We start from the raw sequence: 9,493 nt of genomic DNA on the forward strand, positions 1-9,493 counted from the left end.
ACGTCTTTAGTGCGCGTAGTCTTAACCACCTACAAAATGTGAGTAAAATGCAATTACTCACTTAAACTTCACCTTCCAAGTTAATGACTACCACAACAAATGCCAAGCACAAAAGTGGGTTCTCTTCCCAAATGTACCTCATACTCACTTGGAAATCCATCCTTGATTCCTCATCGTCACTGTGGGAGCATCTTCACCAGAATGCACCCTCAATAGGTGTAGCAATAAATCCTGGCCTTGCTAGTTGGTTTATTATTGTTACATATACCAAGATGCAGTAAAAAGCTTTCATTGTCGTGTCATCTGTACGTATCATATTGAGGTAGTACAGAAGGGGGAAAAAATGAATAGCTGAATACACTGTTGTACCACCAGCTCAAAGACAGTTTCTATTTTGCTGTTGTAAGATGATTGAATGGTCCCCTAGTATAATATGGATTCTTGACCTCTCAATATTCCTTGTCATGCCCTTGCATCTCCTTGTCTGCCTGCACTGCATTTTAATTGTAAACACTAAGAAATTCAGCAGATTCTGGAAATCCAAAGCAACATACACAAAATGCTGGAGGAACTCAGCAGGCCAGGCAGCATCCATGGAAAAGAACAAGCAGTCGATGTTTCTGGCTGAGACCCTTCTTCAGGACTGGGAAAGAAAGGAAACGATGCCAAAATGGTTAAGACAAATGTAGGTCCCTTACAGTCAGAAACAGGTGAATTGATCATGGGGAACAAGGACATGGCAGACCAATTGAATAACTACTTTGGTTCTGTCTTCACTAAGGAGGACATAAATAATCTTCTGGAAATAGTAGGGGACAGAGGGTCTAGTGAGATGGAGGAACTGAGGGAAATACATGTTAGTAGGGAAGTGGTGTTAGGTAAATTGAAGGGATTAAAGGCAGATAAATCCCCAAGGCCAGATGGTCTGCATCCCAGAGTGCTTAAGAAAGTAGCCCAAGAAATAGTGGATGCATTAGTGATAATTTTTCAAAACTCTTTAGATTCTGGACTGGTTCCTGAGGATTGGAGGGTGGCTAATGTAACCCCGCTTTTTAAAAAAGGAGGGAGAGAGAAACCAGGGAATTATAGACTGGTTAGCCTAACATCGGTGATGGGGAAAATGCTAGAGTCAGTTATCAAAGATGTGATAGCAGCACATTTGGAAAGTGATGAAATCATCAGACAAAGTCAGAATGGATTTGTGAAAGGAAAATCATGTCTGAAAAATCTTAGAATCTTTTGAGGATGTAACTAGTAGAGTGGATGTGGTATGTTTGGATCTTCAAAAGGCTTTTGACAAGGTCCCACACAGGAGATTAGTGTGCAAACTTAAAGCACATGGTATTGGGGGTATGGTATTGATGTGGATAGAGAATTGGTTGGCAGACAGGAAGCAAAGAGTGGGAATAAACGGGACCTTTTCAGAATGGCAGGCAGTGACTAGTGGGGTACCGCAAGGCTCAGTGCTGGGACCCCAGTTGTTTACAATATATATTAATGACTTAGACTAGGGAATCAAATGCAGCATCTCCAAGTTTGCGGATGACACGAAGCTAGGCGGCAGTGTTAGCTGTGAGGAGGATATGAAGCTAGGCGGCAGTGTTAGCTGTGAGGAGGATGCTAAGAGGATGCAGGGTGACTTGGATAGGTTAGGTGAGTGGGCAAATTCATGGCAGATGAAATTTAATGTGGATAACTAAGGTTATCCACTTTGGTGGCAAGAACAGGAAAACAGATTATTATCTGAATGGTGGCCGATTAGGAAAAGGGGAGGTGCAACGAGACATTGTACAGCAGTCATTGAAGGTGGGCATGCAGGTACAGCAGGCGGTGAAAAAGGCCAATGGTATGTTGGCATTCATAACAAGAGGATTCGAGTACAGGAGCAGGGAGGGACTACTGCAGTTGTACAAGGCCTTGGTGAGACCACACCTGGAGTATTGTGTGCAGTTTTGGTCCCTTAATCTGAGGAAAGACATTCTTGCCATAGAGGGAATACAAGGAAGGTTCACCAGATTGATTCCTGGGATGGCAGGACTTTCATATGATGAAAGACTGGATCAACTAGGCTTATACTCGCTGGAATTTAGAAGATTGAGGGGGGATCTTATTGAAACATATAAAATCCTAAAGGGATTGGACAGGCTAGATGCAGGAAGATTGTTCCCGATGTTGGGGAAGTCTAGAATGAGGGGTCACAGTTTAAGGATAAAGGGGAAGCCTTTTAGGACCGAAATGAGGAAAAACTTCTTTACGCAGAGAGTGGTGAATCTGTGGAATTCTCTGCCACAGGAAACAGTTGAGGCCAGTTCATTGGCTATATTTAAGAGGGAGTTAGATATGGCCCTTGTGGCTAAAGGGATCGGGGGGTATGGAGAGAAGGCAGGTACAGGGTTCTGAGTTGGATAATCAGCCATGATCATACTGTGAATGGTGGTGCAGGCTCGAAGGGCCGAATGGCCTACTCCTGCACCTATCTTCTATGTTTCTAAAATAAAAGGTTGTGGGAAGGGAAGAAGGATAGCTAAGGTGATGGGTGAAGCCAGGTGGGTAGGAACAGTAAAGGGCTGGAGATGAAGGAATCTGATAGGAGAAGAGAGTGAACCAAAGGGAAAAAGGAAGGAGAAGGGGCCCCAATGGGAGGTGATAGGCAGGTGAGCAAAAGAGAGGCTAGAGTGGAGAATAGAAGATGATGAGAGGGAGTTTTTTTTAAATGGAAGGAAAAATCATGCTATCAGGTTGGAGGCTATCCAGGCGGAATACAAAGTGTTGCTGCTCCACTCTAAGAGCGGCCTCATCGTGGCGTAAGAGGAGGCCATGTCAGAACAGGAATATTTTATTCTGCATTTTGTTATGGTGTTCCCTTGTACTACCACATACACTGATCTGATGAAGTATGGATGACATACAAAACAAAGATTTTCCATTATCTGGATACATGTAACAATAAAAAAAGTATATACCAGATACAAGAAAGTGTAAGGGTCATGCCAGGGTGGATTGAAAGATTGAGAGATCAAGAGTTCATCTTTATCATTTTAAGAAGCTTATCCAAGAGTCTTAAAACAGTGGAAAAGAAGCTGTCCTTGAGCCTGGTGGTACATATTCAACTGAGGGGAGGGGGGAAAGAGAGAATGAACTGGTGGGTGGGGTCCTGATTACACTGGCTGCTTCTCAAGGCTGCATGAAGTACAAATGGAGTCCATGAAGGGGAGGCTGGTTTTCAGGATTAATTGGGCTGACAAGTTGATGCAATTTCTTGTGGGCTTGGGCAGAGCAGTTACCATACCAACCCTTGATGCATCCGAATGGGATGATTATTGCTTATGCCAATTACTTCTGAAAAACTGAGTGATATACAACATGATTGTCGGCATTAGGACATTTCAAGTTAGGTTTCAGGGCTTTTGATGCTAGGGTAGATCAGGACTCAATTCTAATCCATGTTAGATAAATGAGCTTCTTTGTTAGTTAAGCATTTGCCATGAATCAGAGTCGGACTGTGGTCGGGTGCTTCCAGGCTGCTGCATCAGCAAGTTTGCAGCGCTGGAAACTCATGGCAGGAAGAGTTTTCTTCCTTCTACCATCTGCGTGAGATAATGGGACTTTCAAGAGACTTTGAGACTTTTTTCTTAAACGTGCCCATGGTCTGTTCTCTATCAAATTACGGTATTGCTTGCACTGTTGTAACTATATGTTATAATTATGTGGTTTTTGTCAGTTTTTCAGTCCTGGTCTATCTTGTGTTTCTGTGATATCACACTGGAGGAACATTGTATCATTTCTTAGTGCATGCATTACTAAATGACAATAAAAGAAGACTGTGCGTCCTCATAATCCAATCTAATCTAATCCGGATTTTACAGATTCATCACCACTTGGTGTTTGCTCAATGTAACTGCCTTGAATGACTAATATACAATATTTCCCAGTTCGTCTGCCATTTCTTTGTCCCCCATTGCTACCTTATCAGTATCATTTTTTCAGTGGTCCGATATAAACTCTCACCTCCCTTTTGCTCTTTATATAACTGAAAAAAATAACACAGTGACAGTTTATAGGGGCTGTAAACTGGGGAGACGTGTAAAAACAGGCGATTACAAATAAAAGAATGTTGGAACCATGAGATACGGTGTACTGTAGGAGCTGGAAATCCCCAGCAGGTCAGGCAGCAGCTGGGATGAGAGAAGCAGGTGGCTTTGCAGGATGTTTACCTTTCTTCAAAATCATGCAATTCTGATGCAATGTATTGGTTTACTGTTGTCACATGTATCATGATGCAGTGAAAAGCGTTTGTTTGTATGCCATCCGGACAGATCATTCCATATATTGAGGTCGTAAAGGAAAATCAGAATGCAGAATATAGTGTTACAGTTACCGGGAAAGTGCAATATAGCCAGACAAAGTGCAAGGGCAGTGATGAAGTACGTTGGAGAACAGGAGCCCATCTTTTAGCACATATGAGGTCAGGACTCTGATAACTGGAATAGAAGCTGTCCTTGACTCTAGCCGTATGTGCTTTTAAGCTTTCAGATCTTCTGCCTGATGAAGGAGAATGCCTGGGAGAGGACGAACGAGAAAGGATAGTTATCTAAAATTGGGGAATTAATTGTTGAGTTCTGCTGCATGATGGGAAGGTGAGGTATTCCTCACTTATGTATGGGCTTTGCTTAAACTGTAGGAGGGCAAAGATTGAGAGGTCTGAGTGGGACAGAGAATTACAGTGAAATGCAATTGGAGGCTCAGGGTTACTACTGCAGAGGAAGCTTAATAGTTTTAACCCAGCGACGATGAAGAAACAGTTAAGCTATTCCAAGGCATGTTGTGTAACTGCATGCATCATCTGTCCCCGCTCTTCCTCGTGGTGAAGGGCAAACGTGGGAAGGGGATTGTGAAGTAGGTTGGCCAGTTACAGTGGTGTTTACAGTTTTTTGTGTTATTTATTTAATTGGGTTCTCTGTCTAGTTTTAGGACTTGCGTGAAGATCTGACAACATTTTGGGTCATGTTTATGCAGGATTAGTGAAAATTCTGCAGGGTTCACAAACTTCCTTGCATCGCCGTATGTGTTTTCATGAGGAATCTATCATACTCTGCTTTAAATATACCCGAGGCTTGCCCTCCATTGTCCTCTGTAGCATTGAATTCCACAGATTCCCCGCTCTCTGGCTGAAGAAATTCCTCCTCATCACAAGTTCCTAGGTGTCAGCATCCGTGAAGATCTATCCTTGTCCCAACACATTGATGCAATTATGAAGAAAGTATGCCAGCCACTGTATTTCATTAGAAGTTTGAGGAGATTTGGTATGTCTCCAAAAATGAGCAAATTTCTGCAGATGTACCATGGAGAGCATTCTAACTGGTTGCATCACCATCTAGTGTGGAGGGACCACTGCACAGGATTGGTAAAAGCTGCAGAGGGTTGCAAACTCAACACGCTCCATCATGGGCAGAAGCCTCCCCAGCATAAAGGATATCTTCAAAAGTTGATGCCTCAAAAAGGCAGCATCCATCATTAAGGAACCCCATCGTTCAGGAATGCTCTCTTCTTATTTCTATCATCAGAGAGGAGGTACGGGAGCCTGAAGACACACTCAATGTTTCAGAAACAGCTTCTTCCCCTCCACTTCTCTCATTTTGCACTACTCATACTGCCTGGAAAAAGTATTCACCCCGTTGGAAGATTTCACGTTTTGTTGTTTTACAACATTGAATCACAGTGGATTTAATTTGGCTTTTTTGGCACTGATCAACAGAAAAAGATTCATGTCAAAGTGAAAACAGATCTGTACAAAGTGATCTAAATTAATTACAAATATAAAACACAAACTAATTGATCACATCACAGCTGGATAAATCTCACATTAAAAATTACCCAATTTCTTCCCAGCAGAAGAGATAAAAGATTTGAAATGTGGATAAAGAAAGATCTTACAACCTACCTCTCATTCACACATAGAAGTATATTACAAAGTTTTCAGTCCTTGCAGGACAAACATGGCCAAATACAATGACTTTTTTTAGGTGCCTTCAAGTACAACATCATGTTAACCAGAGTTGTAGATATCAACAGAGTTGTACTTACCAACAGTAGAATTAGAATTTTTCAAGATTCTGAATTCGGCTTACAGTTCAATACCAAGTAAATCAATTTCTCAATTACATAATGCCCTCTGTCATGCCAAAAATGAAAACACATTGTATACTAAAGAGAAGTGGGAGAAAGAAGCGGGGTTGGTACTTTCAGAGGAGGCTTGGGGGAAAATATGCAGCTTCCAGTGGTCTTCGACTAACTCTTTGATTTGGAGAGAACATTGTTGGAAAAATATTATAAGATACTTCAAGACCCCATACCAGAAAGAATATAAAGACACAAACATGGCGTGTTGGAGAAGGTGTGGCTCCAAGGAGGCAAATCATTTCCATATTTTTTGGGATTTCCCTAAATTAAGTTTATATTGGGAAGGTAGTCACAGAACATTAGTTAAGGTATTTAGGACTCAGATACCTCTGAACTTTGAGACTCTGTACTTGGGGTATGTATTGTTTTTGGAACAGAAGAAAGATATAAAGCTGCTGCAGGCCCTTTTAGCGGCAAGTAAGAAATCAATCAGCAGAAAGTGGTTAAATCCAACGTCACCTACGTTAGAAGACTGGCATGAAATCATTTTGGAAATATTTAAAATGGAAAAGATGACCTACTCTCTGAAAATTCAAAAAGAAAAATGTTATCAAATTTGGAATAAATGGATTGAATTTATAACCCCAGAGCGAGCAGACTTTAGATGACTCTCCTAATGGTTTATACTGTTTGTCTCACCAACATAGTAATGGTCTTAACATAAGCACCCTTGGCTGGAATGCTTACTGCTCTTTTTTTTGGAAAATGTGGAATTAACACAAGTAAAGAAAAGATCTGGAGAAATTTTGGACCAGAAAGAAATGGCCTGGAAGAGATACATGGTAATCAGTATTCAACCACTATTATTAATATTTTTATAACAACTATTATCATTATTTAGTTTAATAGAGTGGAATTACAATTGCACATAAACATCTATTTGAGTGCCTAATTATTTTCTATATTATCTCAATGTGCACTTGTGAATGTACAAATTAATATAGATTTACTCACACAAAAAATGGAAAAGATGTAAGAAAAAGTTTGTGTATTACTTGTGAATACATTATCCAAATAAAAATAAAATTTAAATAAAAGACCTTAAAGTCAGGAACCAAAAAGTTGAGCATAGTGTGACTAATGTCCTGAGCTGCATATATTTTCAATGCGAGAAGTATCATAGGAAAGACATATGAGCTCGAGGCATGGATCAACAAATAGGAGGGGTGGCGTTACTAGCCAGGGAAAATGTCACGGCAGTACTCAGTCAGGACAGACTGGAGAACTCATCCAGTGTGGCATTATGGGTGGAACTGAGGAATAAGGAAGGTAAGACCAAATTAATGGTGCTATATTACAGGCCACCCAACAGACCTAGGGATTTAGAGGAACAAATTTGTGGAGATCGCAGACTGTTGCAAGAAACGTAAGGCTGTTATAGTAGATGATTTTTCACATATTAATTGGGACTCCCATACTGTAAAAGGACTAGATGGGATAGAGTTAGTGAAATGTATTCAGGAAAGATTCCTTAATCAGTATGTAGAAGTCCCAATGAGAGAGATAGGATCTGGCAAGTGTGAATTTGACAGGCTGTTTTCTGGCAAAGGTGTACTTGGTAAGTGGGAGGCCTTCAAGAGTGAAATTTTGAGAGTAGAAAGCTTGTATATGCCTGTCAGAATAAAAGGTTTAGGGAGCCTTGGTTTTCAAGAGATATTGAGGACCTGGTTAAGAAACAAAAAGGAGGTGCAGAGCAGGTAAAGGCAGATAGAAATAAATGAGGTGCTTCTGGAGTATAAGAAATACAAGAGAGCACGTAAGAATTCAGTAAGGCTAAAATGGGGGCATGAGGTTGCCCTTGCGGACAAGGTGAAGGAGAATCCCGAAGGATTCTACAGGTATGTTAAGAGCAAAAGGATTGTGGGGGACAAAACTGGTCCTCAGGAAGATCAAACTAGTGATCCACACATGGAGCCAAAAGAGATGGGGGAGATCTTAAATTAATTTCTTGCATCTGTATTTCTTAGGAGATGGATGCAGAGACTATAGAAGTGAGATAAAGCAGCATGGACTTCATGAACCCTATACAGATTACAGAGGAGGAGGTGTTTCTGTCTTGAGACAAATTAGGGTGGATAAACCCACACTGTCTGACAAGGTCTTCCCTCATAACCTGTGGGAGGCAAGTGCAGAAGTTGCCAGGCCCAAGCAAAGATATTTAAATCATCCTTAGTGATAGGTGAGGTACAAGAGGATAGCCAATGTTGTTCTGCTTTTTAAGAAAGGCTCTAAAAATAAGCCAGGAGATTGTAGGCCAGTGATCCTGTCATCAATAGTGGGAAAGTTATTGGAAGGTAGTCTGAGGGCCCGGATCTATTAGTATTTGGATAGACATGGACTGATTCTGGATAGTCAGCATAGCTTCATGCGTGTAGGTTGTGTTATGGAGTTTTTTTGAGGAAGTTACGAGGAAAGTTGATGCAGGCAAGGCAGTGGGTGTTGTCTGCATGGACTTTAACAAGGAATTTGACAATGTTCCACACAGGAGGTTGGTCAAGAAGGTTCAGTCACTTGACATTCAAGATGAGGTAATAAATAGGATTAGACATTGGCTTTGTGGGAGAAGCCAGCGTGCGGTCGTGGACGGATGCCTCTTTGACTGGAGACCTGTGACTAGTGGTGTGCTGCAGGGATCAGTGCTGGGTAAGTTGTCATCCACATCAATGATCTGGCTGATAATGCGGTTAATTGGATCAGCAAATTTGTGGAAGACACCAGGATATCAGATTCTCTGTGGCTCAGTTCAAAGCCGTTCCTGACTTATGGGAGTTGAGGAGTCTGCAATTTCCTTGTAGAGGTACTGAGTTAAATAGACAATCTCAACCCCTCAGTTGATCATTTTCATGATTAAATGCAATCAGTGTCAATGTAAAATGCTGTGAACGCTAGGTGCTATCTGAAGATGCCCATGAACAATGACTGAAGGTGTTGTCACAGTGATCTGGAGAGAGAGTTTCAGAATTAAGCTCCAGCAGTGATGAAACAACAACGTTGAATTTCCAGTACAGAAATGTGCATGGGATTGGGTGGCACTGCTGCACCTCCCAATATTAAATACGTTTTGTGTTGGAAAGATGCCTCTTTTCCGGTGCCTCGGTGTGAAGAATAAGGAAGTTCAGCATGTCACTGATAACACAACAATTGTTACCGATACACCATATAAAGCACTCTATCCTGATGCATCTCAGCTTGGTACAGCAACTATTGCAGGAGAGTTGTGGACAGTGGAGAGCACATCTTGGATTCTGCCTGCACTTCCCACTGCCCTGAGAAAGCAGACAATATAAACAAAGGCCCTTCCTATCCTGGCCAT

This window comes from Mobula birostris, chromosome 1, assembly GCF_030028105.1.
Source record: "Mobula birostris isolate sMobBir1 chromosome 1, sMobBir1.hap1, whole genome shotgun sequence".
Taxonomy (NCBI): Eukaryota; Metazoa; Chordata; class Chondrichthyes; order Myliobatiformes; family Myliobatidae; genus Mobula; species Mobula birostris.